Consider the following 16,999-nt stretch of genomic DNA (forward strand, 5'->3'; position numbering starts at 1 on the left):
GCTCGACAGCATCTGCCTTGATGCCCTTAAGAAATCTAACGATGGAGTACAGGAGTTGGAGCGGGTCTTTTATTTCTTTTTTAACGATCCGCCGGCGGGAGCTTCTCCGGAGAGAGTCTCCTCTTGTGATCGGCTCCCCCCTCCCCGTCCCCACCCACCCCCTGAGCTCTGAAGATGAATGGGGGAGGTACCGGGCGGTGGAGCCAAGCGGCGACGGGGGCGGAGCGAGAGGCGGGGCAGGGCAGGGCAGGGCAGGGGAGGAAACGCCACTGGCTCACACGGTGGGAAGGCTGCCGAGGGAGACCGCGGAGCTGTCGGAGGGCTCAGGCTGAAGGGAGCTGGCGCCGGTGGCGCGGGACGGGACGGGGGCTTCGGGTTGCCGCCGCCGCCGGAGCGCTTTGGGTTTGGGCCACGGTCGACGCTTGGCCCCGGATTATGGCATCGCCTGGCCGCCGGCGCGCTTCGGTGCCCATGGAATTCACTTGAATCGGGGCCGGTGGAAGGACGGCGAGACGGACGGCCGCTTTGTGTGAGAACCTGCGGAGCTTGGAAAGGCTGATCCTCCCTCTTCCTCTTTCTTCGTCCCTTCTTTCCACGCCTGGCCTCCCTCCGGAGGCGGCGGCGAGACAAACCTCCCGGGGAACCGAACCTCCTTGGGCGCCGGGAGCCTCTCCAGAGCGCACGGTGCCAAACGATTCTTTTGCGCCCTGGGCGCACATGGTTCCCTTTGTCCTACTGGCTGGGATCTCCCGGCGCGGTCCCTGATTTCGATCCTCGCCCCTCCCCTTTATTAGCCGCCTCTCCTTCTCTTGCGCTCCCCTTCCCCAACCCGTCGCAGGACCCCGCGATTAAGTCTCTCGCCCCGCCGCCGTTTCTTTCCCGGAATGGCCGAGCGCGCTGGGATCCCACCTGGGAAGGACTCGCCTTTGGACGGAATAGTTTGCTTTTGCTTTTGGGAATAAGTGCTTCTTCCTGGAACCAGATCGGAGTTGGACCAAGATTCCCTGACACTCTCTTTTTTTTCCCCGGCCTCCCTTCCCAGACATGAACTTGCCGGCTGTCACTTGGGTTGTTTAACCCGCTGGACGATCAGGTAAAAACATTCGCTTCTTGGCGCTCTCGCCCGGGGCAAAATGGAGCGGCTCTCAATATATAACCTGGCTTTGTGCGTGGGCTATCTTTGTGTCTGTGGGTTTCTCGGCTCTTATTTCTTCCTCTCTCAGTCTGATCATGGCAAGACTGGAGGATCGGCCGTCTCTGTTATACAGTTCCAGGGTGGAGTGGTGCTGGTGGTGATTGGGGAGGGATGAACCGCACATCCCAAAACTATTGTATTGCTTTCCTTTCTTGCCTCCTGCGTTTGTCTTTGCGGATGGTTCCGAGAGCTTCAAAAAAGACGGGAGTGGGAAGAATCGGGATGGAGAATTCCTTAAAATAGTCTTAGGAGTTTATCCTCCCTTCCCAGGACTGAAGCCTTACCATTAAGACTGATCCGTCCTTTTTTAGTCAAGAGAAAACAAGCAAAGCACAGTCTGTATGTATCCTTGGAAATAGGGAAGTCTGTTTGGGTTAGTCATTCTAGGTTCCAGAAGGAATTAATGGAGAAGGTCTTTGATTTATGTTCACCAGTAATTAAGAGAATTAATGAGGTCTTTGGCTTTGCTGGTAATGAAAAGGAGATTAGTAAAAATCTGTTTTTTGTGTGTATTGCACAAGGTCCAATGTTGTGGTCCAGGGATCTCTGGATGCCCAAACTGGGCATCAGAGTTGAGGGCTGCAAAGAGCTAAAAACCCTCTTTTTTTGACAAAATTTACTAAAAGGCAGGATAATTAAGGGGGGGGGACCCACCTTGTATTTCCTTCTTAAAGGTTGCCTTTTTTGTTTGCCGCCGATGATCATATGGGGTTTTTTTTGTGAGCAATGCCGTTTCATTGTGGAGGGAAGCTCTGAGACAAGTTTTCATTTGTGAAAATGGTACGTTTTATTTCATTCGGGAACCTTGAATGGCGGAGAGGCTTTAAGATGCGTTTTTAGCTTTTTAAAAAATATTTCATTTGAAGACCTTGGAATGGAACTTTGAATGGTTTCCCTAGAATTTTTGGGCAGACTCTATGTTGAAGAATTATTTTAGTTCCTGCAAACTTGCTTCGTGGTGTCTGCTTCGATTAAGTCCAGATAGTTCTTTTGTGCTGTACATTTTATTTAAGATAGGCAAATCGTAGTGCAGTTAATGCTTCAGAAGTATTTATCTGATTTTATCTTTAATCTCTGCTCAGAAGCGAAAGGCATGAAACTGTAATTTTGGCATTTTGACTGTCAGAACTGTTTCTGGCAATGGGAATACTGTGCATTACTGCTGGCTTTAGAGTAAGAGGTTCATGCATTTTATATTTCATACCAAACAAAGTTGGAAGGGTTTTTTTTCCCCTTCCCTCCTTTTTTCTTTCTTTTCTGCACTCCTAGTTTTGTTCTTCTTCTGAACTTTTCTTTTTCTAACTCCTGTTTTTCTGTCTCTTTATATTTTGCCATTATGTTGAAATTAATTAACTATTTTTTAAAAAGTGCTTAATCACTACAACACTACAGCCTGTGAGGTTGATTCTTCTAGGAATAGGCATCTATTTACCTTGAGTGACAATTCAAAGCCAGCTTTCAGTCCATAGTTACGTTCCACTGGCAGCCTCTGTGTTTATTTTTTAGAGTTCAGTCCCAACTTTTTTTAAAGACTTCAAAGCAGCATATATACCCCTCCACCCCCCACCCCACAACAACTCTGTGAGATAAATTGGGCTGAGAGACATAACTGGCCCAATTCCTATGAGTTGCCAGGGCTGAGAGTAGGACTTGAACCCCAGATCCTGATGCAACAGCTGCATTCCCTGAATTCATTTCTCCTTGGCTGGGAATCCCTTGCCCAATTCTTCACACATGTATATATATGTATGCATGTGAGTCATTTTTATTACCTGCGCTGTTGTGTTCCTAAGTGCGATGACCTCAGGCAGGTGGAGAAGTGGCACCAACAGGCAGCGTTAGTATCTGTGAAGAAGAGGGGGGGGATGGCCTTTTTGTTCCCCCTCCGTGAAATAAATCATTTAAGGGTTGACTAGATTGGAGGGATGAATGGAAAAACAGCCGGGCTGTTTTTTCCACTTCTGTCTTCTCCCAGTTGTGTGTGGATGGAGTGAGAAATTCCCTACACGGGGCTAAAAAGCCACAGAGAGCTTACAGCAGTGCCTGGAAGCAAAGCAATCTCCCAGCTCATAATTACGGCTTGGGTGATCTTCTCCCCCTCCTCACACCCCCACACCTTCACTTAGGCGGCTTAGTGGGTTGGATCCTGCTTGCTTTTCTTTTCTTTTTTTTTAAAGAGCCTTTCATGTCAGGACAGAGTTGATGTTTTTGCAAGTGCTTGGCCTCAGCATATGCCAAGAAAACAAAAGCGCCAACCTTTTTCAATCCTGTCTGTCTGGACAGGAAATAGATATACTCTACTCACAAATACAACCCTCCTCCCCCCCCCCCATTTCCCAACAGATATTTTGCCTTTATGGCAGTACATTCCTTGATGGAAGAGAAGAAGGGGGGGGGGGAAAACCCCACTGATGTGTCTCAGGCCCGAGAGGTTTGCTGACATTTAACATTTGAAGCCAAAGCAGTCCGTAGCCCTGAAGGCTAAAAGAGAGGCAGGGAGAGGGTTGTGTGTGTGTCTGTCTGTGTGTGTGTTTGTTTGGAGGACAGAAACATTGCTTCCTTCTCCCCTTCCTCTGCTTATTTGCATCATTTCTCTCTCTGGTCCCTGGAGGTCACGAGAGTCGGAGATGATTGAGGTTCAATGGGGACATTGTCCCCATATTTTCCCCCCCTTCCTTTCTGCCTTTCTTTTCCTGTCTCAAGAATCTTGCTCATCGGATTTTAACCCTCATGCATATTTTACCTATTTAATCATACATATTTTACTCATCAGATTTTTCGCATCCAGGTTTGCGTGTGCAGATATGCACGTGGGAACCTCTCCCCCCGCCCTCTCCGCCCCGTCGTGTGAAAAGTGGCAAGAGGTCAAGAGGAGATTCACAAAATGGATGCACCCATCACTTCCCCCTTCAGAAAAAGTACCTCCCCCCTTTCAGCCATTCCAGGATTAGTGTTAAATCCTGCTGGAAATTACCCCATTCCTTCAAAATGGGACACTACCCGGAACTCTGTCTCTCTCTTAATCCAAGAGATGATCAAAGTTTGTTCATTCCTGCTAATAAACTCCCATTTCTGGCTGTGTTTTGTTCTGCACTTCGGTCATATCTTTTCATGTGGTGTTCTTTTTTTTTTTTAACAGTGGAAAACACTCTTGAGTAATTCTTGACATCAAATCCTGGATGGAAGTCAAGACAAATGCAATCTAGGAAAAAAGACTGATCTTCGCATTTCTTGTTTGAGTAATATCGGAAAGTTTATTCGTAAAGGGGTTGGTCAAAGACACCTTTCTCTCTGGCGTCGATAGACAGTTAGGTCAGATTTAGTTTCTTATTTATCTCCGTTAGTTTCTTCTCCTTTTTCTATGCCCTACACGGAATGTCTTCCTCGATAGCCAACAGATGCTACGGTTCTGCATTTAATCCTGGACTAAATACACGTCAGTTTTTGCTCAGCTAACCTCCCAAGCAATTCTTATACGGCATGATGTTTTCCGAGAGCGGTCACCAAATTCTTTTAATTTTGGCTGCTCCTTCTCCTTTTAAATAACCACCCTTCCTACCAAATTGTAAGGAAACCTGGCTTTTCTCTTTGTTTCACGTAGGGCAGTCGAAGGAGGTTTGAGCTACATGGTGTTTGGTATTTATCAATATCTCAATATGAAATTAATTCCGTCTTTCTTTTACAAACAATGGGATTATGCGTATACTTCCATGGCATGTGTAAAATTACGTTGTAAGAGAATGAATATGTTTGGAGAGAGAGAGAGAGGATTTCAGCTCTTATTTTTCAAGCTATTATTTTGTGTTACATTTTGGATTGTATCTTGAGGTTGCAAAAGCCGTGAGAAATCGGTTGAATCTGATGAAAGAAGATGACTGGTGTAATTCTCTGGGACACCCATGCCTTCAATCTTTCCAGTTTAGTTTACATTCTGCATTGGCTTGGCTGTTTGACTACCATGATGAATCTTGTTGGCTGATAATACTCACCGTATTTACAAAGTTGGTAATCGGGATTCCAAAAGGATGATTCCTAAATGCCAAGAATAAATCTGAAATTTCTGTCTTGCTCCCTTTAGAATGGTTGCCTCTTCAACGCCTAATAAATAAAACCCCCTCATTCTTTTCATTTGGCTTCTGAAATAATCAAGCTGGAATTACCTCTGTCTGAATCCACTGGAATTTACTTTTGAGTAAAGATACAATGGATCAGGCACAAATTGTTTTATGTTTGCAAGTGTGTTTGTATGTATGCGGGCGTGTGTGCTGTCATGGGCTTGCATGCGGTGTGTTGATCTATTTTTAATTCAGTTGTTTGAAGATAGGTTTGGGTATAGCTTATGTGCTTCTCTGAAGTTCTGATTGATTTTCTATGCATAGAATTTTCTTAAAACTAGATATATATATTTCTTTAAGAACAAGCTTGGACACTAGGCCAAACTGGACATCCCCCCCCCCCCCCAATGAATGTAAGTGAGTGACAAATTTCAGCCGCAGCTCTTGTTATGATTTTTGAAATTCCATAAGGAAATACAGTGGAAATACAGTTTCTCAAATCTACACCAGCACAGTATACTACCTGGTATATTTCATTGCTTGTATTCGTACATAAGTCTCATGGGGGTGAGGTAAGGAATGTTTGGCTGGAATTACTGGGATGGTTCATCACATAAGAAATACAACCTACCTGGATCCATTTTGTAGGAGGCCAAGGAATGCAATTCTCTACGCTTTATGCTTAATGGCTTGCAGTGGGACTTAGAGTAAAGGAAATTCGCTTACAGAAAAGGGAAGGGAACAAATGCAATCGATAACTGGAAGGCAAAACATTTGGGGACGTGATGGCCAAATGTTTATTGTTTATCATGTTGGTTTGGTGCTCTTGAAGCAGACGCAAACCTCTGGCATTTGCATCCCTTCAGATATGGTCAGTTTCTTCTTTTCACAGCAAAGTGCAAGATGTGATCCTGGGTGAATCTGTTCCGCTTCTCTACATTTTAACCTATAAGGTTTAGCCTTTAAAAAAAAAAATCAGATGTGCTACATTGGCTGGCATACATTTCCTCACTTGAAAATAAGGGTTTTCTCTGATTAGGTTGCAGGTTTGAAATATTGCCCCAAGAGCTTTAGGAAAGAAGGTTGGAGTCAGATTTGTGAAGACAGGAGAAGGATCATAATTAAACCAATTAAGGAACATCTTGTAATAGCTGTAGAAGTCCTGCCTGATCTGTTTTATTTTCAATTTGGCCCAAGGAAGAAAGAGGTATCTTAGGTAGGGTTCTTTGAAATAAATGTAATTATTAATAAAAATTTGAGACAGCAGGCAACGGGGTCTGGTGTGCTGTGGCTCATGGGGTCATGAAGAGTCAGATACAACTTAGCAACTGAACAACAACAACAACAACAACAACAACAACAATCAAATTGAAGGGAAAGGACTTGTATTTTGCTGAGATGGATGTGAAATGAATATAGTGGCTCAGATCTATGATCTATCATATGATCTATCATATCATAGCTCTGATGTATCATATTCCAACCTTATATAGTGGGGGGAAATTGTTCACACGGAGGTAACCCATGGAGGCTGTGAAAAGGCTATATTATTTTTTATTGTGATGTTTTAAGAAGAGGCAGAGGAAGAAAGTGGCTTGAGAGAAGCTTGCAGGTCTGGGATACTGTCAAGTCAAAAATAGTTGAGTTGAATGAGCTGTGAAGAAATTTCCTGCAGTCTACTAAGCGAGGCCATTGTGCGTCCAGATAATTCAATATATATACTTACATGAGACCTGATTGGAATATAAGCTACCATTATTGTCCTGGTATTTGGAATGTGATGCTTAATCAATGACCAACATCTGTAAGGTGCTACTCATTTAACTATGGAAGAATGATAAGGAAAACCACACAAAAGCATTTCTGCACAATTTCTTCCCCCCTCTATGTGTAGGAAGTGAAAAACACAACATTACTTTATGTATAGATAACAGGATATTCCTACACAGCTAAATAGCACCATCTTCTGGGCAGCAAAAATGGAAACTTCATATTTGTTCGTCTTTTGTTTCCTATCTTTGCTTTCGGTCCTTCCCAGATCTTTTTCTGACTATGACTTAAAAAAAAACCAAAAACCACAGTGTTTTCTGGTCTTTATGAAGCAATCAACACTTGTTACTTGTTCTTCTCTGTAATTGGTTTAATATTTTAACTTATTTTTATTTTATTATTATTTTAGGCCTCTGATGCCAGCTCAGAAAAGTTGTTCAACACAGTCACAAACAAAGGTAAGTTTACACGCTTCTTTCCCCAGTTCTGTTTATTGTGTTACCTCTGTTACATCTTATAATTTTCATAAATCCTCTCTTTGCCATTGGAGATTTGCTTCATTTTTTTTTTAGACTGCTGTTCGTATTCTAAAACGCGGGAAAGAAAAACTGTGCTTAAAAAGGAGGGGAAAAATTAAATATTATTCAGCGATATCTGATTTGCTAGGTGTAAATGAATTGAAGCCCCCCTTTTCGGAAATGTTTCAATGTGGCTGTTTTCCATTCAGTTGTGCGATGGGTACAGATTTAAAAAGAACTAATTTGTATGTTAGGCGGTTACTGTTAAAGGCCATTTAGGGTTCATGTTGTAAGGATTATGCATGGAATCCTGCCTGTGGCAGCTGCTTTTAAAAAGTCAATTAAAAAAAAAACACCCTTGTATGTGACAATCTTCTGTAACATACAATTGGTTTCATTAATTCCTCCCAGGCTGCCATAAAGGTGGGTGTGTGGTTAATAGCCATAACAAGAGGGTGTAGCTGAGTTTGCAGCAATGAATGAATAAAAGTTACTTTGAGTGTTCTACTGTATAATGGGATTTTCTGTATGTCTGTCTGGATGTATTCAGTAAGTACAGATAGTCCTTGACTTAGAACCATTCATTCAGTGATCGTTCGAAGTTACAACGGCACTCAAAAAAGTGACTTACGACCATCACAGCATCTCCGCGATCATGTGATCAAAATTTTGGCAGCTTGTATTTAAGATGGCTGCAGCATCCTGAAGTCACGTGTTTGTCATTGCTGATCTTTCCCAGCTGGCTTCTGACCAGCAAAAGTCAATTGTGGGGGGGGCGGGGGGAGCCAAATTCATTTACCATATTTTTTGGACTATAAGACGCACAGGTGTATAAAACGCACCAAGATTTTGAAGCGATAAGTAAGAAAAAAAAGTGTTTGCCTTCTCTCAGCCTCTAGCAGCCCTCTGCAGGCTTCCTTGTTTTTCGCCCATTTTTCACAAAAATGGGGGCATTTTTGCCTTGCTCCAGCCCTGATGAAGCCTGTAGACTGCTACTGGGGGCTGAGGGAAGGCAAAAAAGCCTCAGTATTTGTAAAAAATGGCTCATTTTTCGCAAAAATGGGATGCGGGGATGGGGCTTCTGGAGGCCAAATATGGCTATATTCGGTGTATAAGACGCACCAACATTTCCACGCTCTTTTAGGAGGAAAAAAGGTGCATCTTATACTCTGAAAAATACGGTAACTGTGATTCATTTAACTGCAAGTGATTCGCTTAAAAATCGTGGAAGCAAAAATTAAAAGATTGAAAAAGTGGGCATGGCTCACTTAACAACTGCTTTGCTTAGCCACTGAAATGCTGGTCTTCTTTGTGGTTGTAACTCGAGGACTACCTGTACTGAGATGGAAAGCGGAGAAGATCTTTATCGAAGACGGGCAATTTTAAAGATCTAGAATCAGGTTACTGTATTTCTATATCTTCTGCTTCACTGAGCCTCTCATATTAAGTTGCTGTTTGGTTAAGCAGGATATTTATAGAAAAAACCTGGCATCTTATGAAGTCCAAAGGCAGTTTCTACGCAGGATTGATTAGTGACTGAAAGCATGAGAAGAATTCAGATCTAATGTTTAGCCTCTCTAATTGAAAAAAAAAAAAAGGATGAGCCATGAACTTATTTTAAAGCCCTTCTCTGGCACTGTCTTTAAAGTTTAAATGGGACTTAAGTTCTTGGCAGTATATCACCGAAAATGAATCAACCAAAGAAAGAAAAATGCCATTTTGATTTTAAATGTTTAAAAAAGGTGCAAATACTTTAGAATTAAAGTGAACGTCTAGTTGGAGTTCAATATCCATGAAGGTTTTTAGGATCTAGCAGAAGTGGTTGGTCACTGTCTTTTTGGGAGGGATGAGTTTTCAATTTCCTAGCCCAGCCTACAATTCTGGAATTTTCTGATAAACTCCCTGCCAAGAACTATATAGTAATTCTTAATTCACTCCTTCCTAAAATCTGAAAAGGTAAGGAAAAACCTGGGGAATCAAAGCCCAGAATAATGTCAAATGCAGTTATTAGAAGTTGGAAATAATCTTGATTGGCTGTTTGATAGTGTCAATAGTTATTGGGATTCAAAATAGACAAGACCTCCTGAAGATCAAGGATAACAGGTTCTTGCACTGTTTTTCCTCATCTGGGCATCTCTTAGGAGGAATAAGTAACTCCTCTGTGTGAGATTCAACTTGGTAAAATGTAGATAATCAGTTAAGGGACATGGTGGCTCAGTGGCTAAGACGCTGAGCTTCTTGATCAGAAAGGTCGGCAGTTTGGCGGTTCGAATCCCTAGTGCCGCGTAATAGAGTGAACTCCCGTTACTTCTCCCAGCTTCTATCATCCTAGTAGTTCGAAAGCATGTAAAAATGCAAGTAGAAAACTAGGGACCACCTTTGGTGGGAAGGTAACAGCGTTCTGTGCACCTTCGATGTTTAGTCATGCTGGCCACATGACCACGGAGACGTCTTTGGACAGCGCTGGCTCTTCGGCTTTGAAACGGAGATGAGAACCTTCCCCTAGAGTCGGGAAAGACTAGCACATACGTGCGAGGGAACCTTTAGCTTTAGATAATGAATGACCATAGGTAGGATCTGTCTTATTCTATCTTGCATTGATCAGATTCTGGGTCCTCAAAACACTCAACATAACAAGAGTAACAGAGCTATAGAATAACAATAGAATAACAGAGTTGGAAGAAACCTTGAAAGTTTTCTAGTCAGCCCCCCCTGCTCAAACAGGAGGCCCTACACTATTCCGGACATATGGCTGTTCAGTCTCTTCTTAAAAACCTCCAATGTTGGAGCAGCCACAACTTCTGGAGGCAAGCTGTTCCACTTCTTAGCATCTCTCTCGCCAGTTTCCATCTGTGAGCTCTTGTCCTACTGTCAGATACTTTGGAGAATTGGTTGTTGTCTCCTCTTTGTTGACAGCCCCTCAAATATTGGAAGACTGCTATTATGTCACCCCTGGTTATGATAGACCCAGTATCCCTCCCCCCTTTTTTACATGGGTCATGCCTGTGATACGTGTAGAAAAGGGGCAGGGTTTCAATTATAAAGTTGTGGCTGCCATCTTGACTTTTTTTTAAAACTTCATTTTGCAGATAACTCTGTTCTTCGCTGAAGAGAAAGTTAAACTCACTATCTTCATTGGCCCTTTCTAATGTTAAAGTTCTGTGTTCAGATAACAAGGTGAACAAGAACTAACAAATGCTAAGCTGCATTAGCATTAATGTTGGTTTGATGTTTTGGGTGTGGGTGTTTTTTTTTTTAATGATTTGTTCTATTGCATGAACCCAACCGGTCTGGCTGTTCATGTTTTGCAACCTGGACAACTTCCAGTATCAGTTTCCAGAATTCTCAGCAATGGTTCGGACTGGAGAATTCTGAGTGTTGTAGTCCAAATTTCAGAAGTTATCCAGGAAGCATTCGGAGGCTAATGTGTGATTTGTGTATTGTGCAAACCAAGAACATGAATTAGTTCAGTAACTGGATAAGGTATGTTCTATAAATGCAGCATGTTAGATAATTTGGGACTAACATTCAATTTGAATTCCAGTTGAATTTAATTAAGGTTTAATTCAATGCAGTTGCTTTAATTACTCTCTGCGTATTTGATAATTTCCCTCTTCTGTCTTCTTAACAATTTTGGGAATAGCGACTTGAAAAGTTTTGGACCACTTTGTGGCCACAAGTAATGAACTTTGTGAATATTTATTTATTAGATTTATACCCCACTTTTCTTTCCAATATGTATGATAGTATACAGAACATTTGTTTGCTTTGGACACAGTGGCTCAGTGGGGAAGATGCTGAGCTTGCCGATCAAAAAGGTTGGCAGTTTGGCTGTTCGAATCCCTAGCGCCACATAATGGAATGAGCTCCCGTTACTTGTCCCAGCTTCTGCCAATCTAGCAACTAGAGGGGTCAGAACTCAGAAGGAACCTTCCATTCCAGGCCATTCAGAGGAGATGGATTCACCGATTCCCATAAGATGTTGAAAAACATGGAATGCAATTAAGACAGAAATAAGAGTTATCTCTACAGCGTCTCTCTTCCCTTGGTAATGCATGTATTGGTTGGGATGGGTGAAAGAGTAAAACCTTTGGAAGGGATTTGCATGCCTCTATCTACTAAAGATAGGGACACGGTGGCTCAGTGGCTAAGACGCTGAGCTTGTTGATCAGAAAGGTTGGCAGTTCAGCGGTTCAAATCCCTAGTGCCGGGTAACGGAGTGAGCTCCCGTTACTTGTCCCAGCTTCTGCCAACCTAGCAGTTCAAAAGCACGTAAAAATGCAAGTAGAAAAATAGGAATCACTTTTGGTGGGAAGGTAACAGTGTTCCATGAGCCTTCGGCGTTTAGTCATGCCAATCACATGACCATGGAGACGTCTTCGGACATCGCTGGCTCTTCGACTTTGAAATGGAGATGAGCACTGCCCCCTAGATTCAGGGACGGCTAGTACATATGTGTGAGAGGAACCTTTACCGTTACCTTATACAGAACATTTGTCCCAAACAACCAGCACCGTAAATGTTCCTCAAAGAAAGTTGTTGTTTTTTCCTTAGTGTGTTTGAGTCATTCTTGACCTCTAGTCACTATATAGACAAGTCTTAGCAAGATTTTCAGAAGAGGTTTGCCCTGGCCTTCTTCCTAGGGCTGAGAGAGAGAGGGATTTACTCAAAGTCACCCAGCTGGTTTCTCTGCCTAAGGCAGGATTAGATTAGATTAGTTTTTTGATTCCTGGTGCCTTCAGCCACTACACCAAACTCTTAAGTCGAACTGACCTCAAGTCACCCACAGAACTTTTGTGATTGAGGAGGGATTTGAACTCGGATCTCCCTGGTGCCAGTTCAACACTTAATCACTCTGCCCTCCTGGCTCCTTTGAACTTTCATAGGAAACCAAGCATCTTATATAATGCTTTGAAGAATATAAATCTTGTACTGAGTATATAAATCTTTCAAGAAGTGGATACCTCTTTACATACTTACCTTTGACAACTGGGTTGAATGAACTAGTGCAGTGATGTGTGTGACCCCCAGTGCGCATGCGCACATGACAGGCACTCCATCCAATTTTTTGCATGCTTTTTTTGCCCTCCCCAGGCTCCAGAGGCTTTATAGGGAGGGGAGGGAGAAAACAGCCTCTCCCCCCCGCCTCGGAGGCCCTCCGGAGGCTTCAGGAACCTTCAGGAGGCTTCCCTGAAGCCTCTGGAGGGCAAAAAATGACCCTACGAGCAAACTCTGAAGGCTCCGGAGGACTAAAAATGACCGTACGAGCAAACAAAGTCACTTCGTGGACCTTCAGGAGGCTTTCCTGAAGGCTCTGGAGGACTAAAAACGACCGTACGAGCAAACCGGAAGTTACTTCCGGTTTGCTCGTAGGGCCATTTTTAGTCCTCTGGAGTCTTCAGGGACCTTCCGGTTTACTCGTACGGTCATTTTTAGTCCTCCAGAGCCTTCAGGAAAGCCTCCTGAAGGTCTGTGAAGGCTCCGGAGGGCTTAAACCAACCCTATGATCAAACGAGAAGTCCATTCCCGAACTTCTGGTTTGCTCATAGGGCCGGTTTTTTGCCCTCCAGAGGCTTTAGGGAAGCTCCTGAAGCCTCCGGAGGGCCTTCGGGGGGCAGGGGAGGCTCTTTTCGCCCTCCCCAGGCTCCTATAAAGCCTCTGGGGCCTGGAGAGGGCGAAAAATGGCTTTTAAAAAGGCTGAACTCAGCTGGCTAGTGCGCGCATGCACGCTGGCCAGATGACAGGGCAACGCCTCGCGTGCCCTGACAAATGGCTCCACATGCCACCTGTGGCACACGTGCCATAGGTTCGCCATCCCGGAACTAGTGGTTTAATGTGGTGAAGGACAGAATCATAGATTATGATTTTTAATTGCCTTTCTTTCAAAGATTCATTAATTACTTTGATACCCTGTTTCCCCGAAAATAAGACCTCCCCGGATAATAAGCCCAATCGGGCTTTTGAGTGCATGTGCTAAAATAAGCCCTACCCCCAAAATATTGCAATACAGCAGCAGCCATGAGGTAACCACACTCAACGTCTCCTGCACCTCAAAAATAATAAGACCTCTCCGGAAATAAGGCCAATTGCTTATTTCGGGGTTCAAAAGAAAAAAAGACCCTGTCTTATTTTTGGGGAAACACAGTATTTTCCATTAGCATGTGCTGGAATTTCCTTCCCAGTTTCTAAAAAGTTCTGTCCCCTGGCAAAAGAGACTTCTGCAGTTCCTCCTTGATCTCAGATTATTTCAACATCTATTTCAAATTTCCTTTGACATGTTTTGGAGCTTATTTTATTGCCAAAAATGGCCAGCAATTTCCCCATAATTAACATCAATGATGTAATTGTAATTGTTGTAGGAGTTTCTGGTGGTGAGGATTTGTGAGCTGGCTGTCCCATTCAATCTTCAGAACATGAGTTTGTACTTGTGGTTTAGCATCGGGGAGATCTGGTTTGGTTTCTTTTTCCAGGGCACTGCTCTGGAGATTCTGAATTGAAACTTTAAGCCACGCCTCTGGTGCTGACTATCCTCAGTTTTTTTCAATTCAGCTAGCCCAGTGGACGTGCTTTAGAGTTTCTCTCCAATTCTACAGATTGCTTGGACTCTCCTAGAATTAAAAGTAGGGGAAATTCCCTTAATGTGTTCTTGGTGAGGGAAAGCAGGCTTGGTGAGGGAAAATTCCTTTCTTTTCAATTTGGCCGTTTGCTCACCCTTTCGGTCCTCCCAGTGTCCTGGGTTTGCTTGGGCGCCGTAGGGCCACAGGCAGCTGTCGTGGGAGGCGCGTGGGTCAGAGTGCTGACGCCAGCGCTGTCGCAGGACTCCTGCTGCGGTGGAAACCCCCGATGAAGGCTCCGTTGCCACCATCCGTGCTTTGCAGAAGTCGGCATTCGGCGCGGATCTTCAGGGCTCCTATCTAGTTCTGGCAGCAAATTTGAGTTGCATTACTGGCATGGCGGCCGATTTGGGACAGGAAGTTCCGTCCGTCATTTTCATTTTTGATGGTTTTATTTCTGAGCACGTTGCTGCAGCTGCCTGGTTGCCTGACTTGGTGCAGGTGCCGCGTGGAGGCTCCTTGTCCGGTCTGGCAATTTGACTCCTACTCTAACGAGACCACCAGATTAGTGCGGCAAAGGATCGTGGCTTATCAGGTCGCCTCCTTACCTGAACTGCAAGGTGCTGGGAGTTGCTAATGCTCGCGCCGCATTCCTGCTTGGCTGGATCTGATCTCAATGACCTTCTGTATCTCTCTTCTGAGCGCTTGGGTTCGCGGTTGGCAACTGTGAAGGTGGTGAGTGGAGGTAGTCCCTGCCTGTCTCAGTTAGACCCCAACCTTTCAGCCATGGCGGATCAGTTCCCTGAGAACTCAGAGCAGATTGGGCCCTCTTCCAGAGCTTTCTTCAGGCAAGCCGGCAAGGCTGCCTGGGAAGCCATTGGGGTAGCAAACCCTATTCTAGGCCCGGACCCAAACATGGATCAGGCTCGGATAAGGATGTCATACGTCGCCAGAAAGCCTTAGAGAAGCACTTTTCCAAGGCTCAGCAGCAGGCCCAAACCTCCCAATCGGTGTCTCCAGTGGAGCCCTCCATAGAGGTTCAACCAGATCAGAGGCAACCCGTCTCTGATAGTGATGAGGAGGGCCAAGAGTTTTCTCCCACTGCTTCCCTTGCCATGGCGGCTCCCCCAGGTCCTTCAATGGTTGATCAGGCCGATGTCTTCGCTAGTCTTTCAGACCTGGAGGAAGGGCCCACTCCCATGGGCCCCTTGGCACCCCAGCAGCTGGCCCCCCGACCCAATGAGGACCAAGGCCCCCAACCTCTCAGCAGAAATGTAGAAGGTCATTAACAGGGTTATATCCCAAGGCGTAGAGGCGGGTATGCTGCAGCGAGGCAAGTGCCTGCGCAAGACTCGACATCTCCAGCCCCAAGATACTCCCAGAGAAGTGCCCTTCACCCAGCCTTCTCAGTCTCAACATTCCTCTCTGGCCAATGAGGATTCTGACTGGGAGGAAGAGGACATCCTGCCTAGGGAGGAACCTAGTTTTCTGGGGACGAAGGGGTTGCATCCGAAAAGCCTGTCTTTTGGGGTTATTTAAGCTTGCCAACTTCAAAACCATCTTGAATAAGGCAAAGGTCTCGACCCGCTTGGTGTCTATCCCCCCCAGATCAGGCGAGTAACGATCCAGATGACCTATTTGGGGACCTCTTTGAGGAACCTGTGTCGGCCAAGGAGATAGCGCCAGTCACCAAGCTCTTTCTGAATGTGGTTCAAAAGCAATGGGCACAACCAGCCACCCTTGTTATTCCCAGTAGCAATGATAAGAGGTTGTACACAGTGGACGCCAGTCTGGATGACTTGCTTAAATTATCTCCCATTGATCCTCCTGTGGCAGTCCTTACCTCATCCTCTGTACTTCCTTCCTATTTGCTGGAGGGACTGAAAGCAGAGGAAAAAAAACAGAGAATACCTGCCACAAAACGCACCAGGCAGTGGCTTGGGCGATTAAAACGTCCGCCTCGGCATCCTTACTCTCCAGGGCCACCCTCCTCTGGTTGAGACAGTTGCTGACCAAAATTCTGGCTGGGGATACCAAATTAAGGCAGGATGTCAATAAGATTATGGTAGCCACTGAGTACACCGCTGATGCCACCCTGAGCACAGCCAAATTTGCCTCCCGGGCCTTGGTGTCAAATGTCACTACTAGGCATCTCTTATGGCTCAGGCACTGGAACGTTGACATGCGCTCCAAGTGGAAGCTGGTCTCGGCACCCTTTAAAAGGGACAAGCTTTTCGGGGAGGTCCTTGACCCAGTCCTTGTAGAAAACAAGGACAAAAAGAAGGTGATGCCATCGGTCACCAATAAATCTAACCGGAAGGGCTCCAACTTCTATAGGAGGCAGCCCTTTCGGAACGCAGAGCCTTCCTCCAGCTCTGCCTCTTTCCATTGGCCATACTTACAGCAGGCTGACCGGTCCCAGGACCGTCAGTCATTTCGCGACAGAGGTCACCAGCAGAATTTCTCCAGGTGTCCCTTTTGAGAGGGGTCTGGTGCCCACCCTTTCAAAAGATACCAATGACCACCAACGGTCAGCTCCCATAGGAGGGCATCTTCAGTTATTCCACGCCCAGTGGGAGCGGATCACTTCGGACTAGTGGGTCCTACAGACAATCTGCTTGGCTCTCACCTTAGAATTTCTCTCCCTCCCCCCCCCGACACTTCATCCGCTCTCCCACCCCTTCGTGTCCTGTCAAAAAGGCTCTCATGGAACAGGAGATCAGGCATCTCAGGGACATCAGAGCTATAGAACCGGTTCCACCAGGTCAGGAAGGAACAGGATTTTACTCCATTCTGTTCCTGATCCCCAAAAGCTCCGGGGGATGGAGGGGAATTCTAGATCTAAAAAGATTAAATTATCACATAACTTACTGGAGATTCAAGATACAGTCCCTGCAGTCCATCCTG

At 45.0% G+C, this 16,999-nt stretch overlaps 1 long non-coding RNA gene across 1 annotated transcript in view; it reads left to right on the top strand.

The window, feature by feature from the left end:
* The first annotated feature begins 303 nt into the window (after positions 1-303).
* Positions 304-16,999, top strand: part of LOC116508493 — a 75,356-nt gene continuing 58,660 nt past the window's right edge. The window contains exons 1-2 of the long non-coding RNA XR_004255346.1: positions 304-1,093; positions 7,430-7,478. This is a non-coding gene — a long non-coding RNA (uncharacterized LOC116508493). The remainder of the gene's footprint in view (positions 1,094-7,429; positions 7,479-16,999) is intronic.

This window comes from Thamnophis elegans, chromosome 4 (assembly GCF_009769535.1).
Source record: "Thamnophis elegans isolate rThaEle1 chromosome 4, rThaEle1.pri, whole genome shotgun sequence".
Taxonomy (NCBI): domain Eukaryota; kingdom Metazoa; phylum Chordata; class Lepidosauria; order Squamata; family Colubridae; genus Thamnophis; species Thamnophis elegans.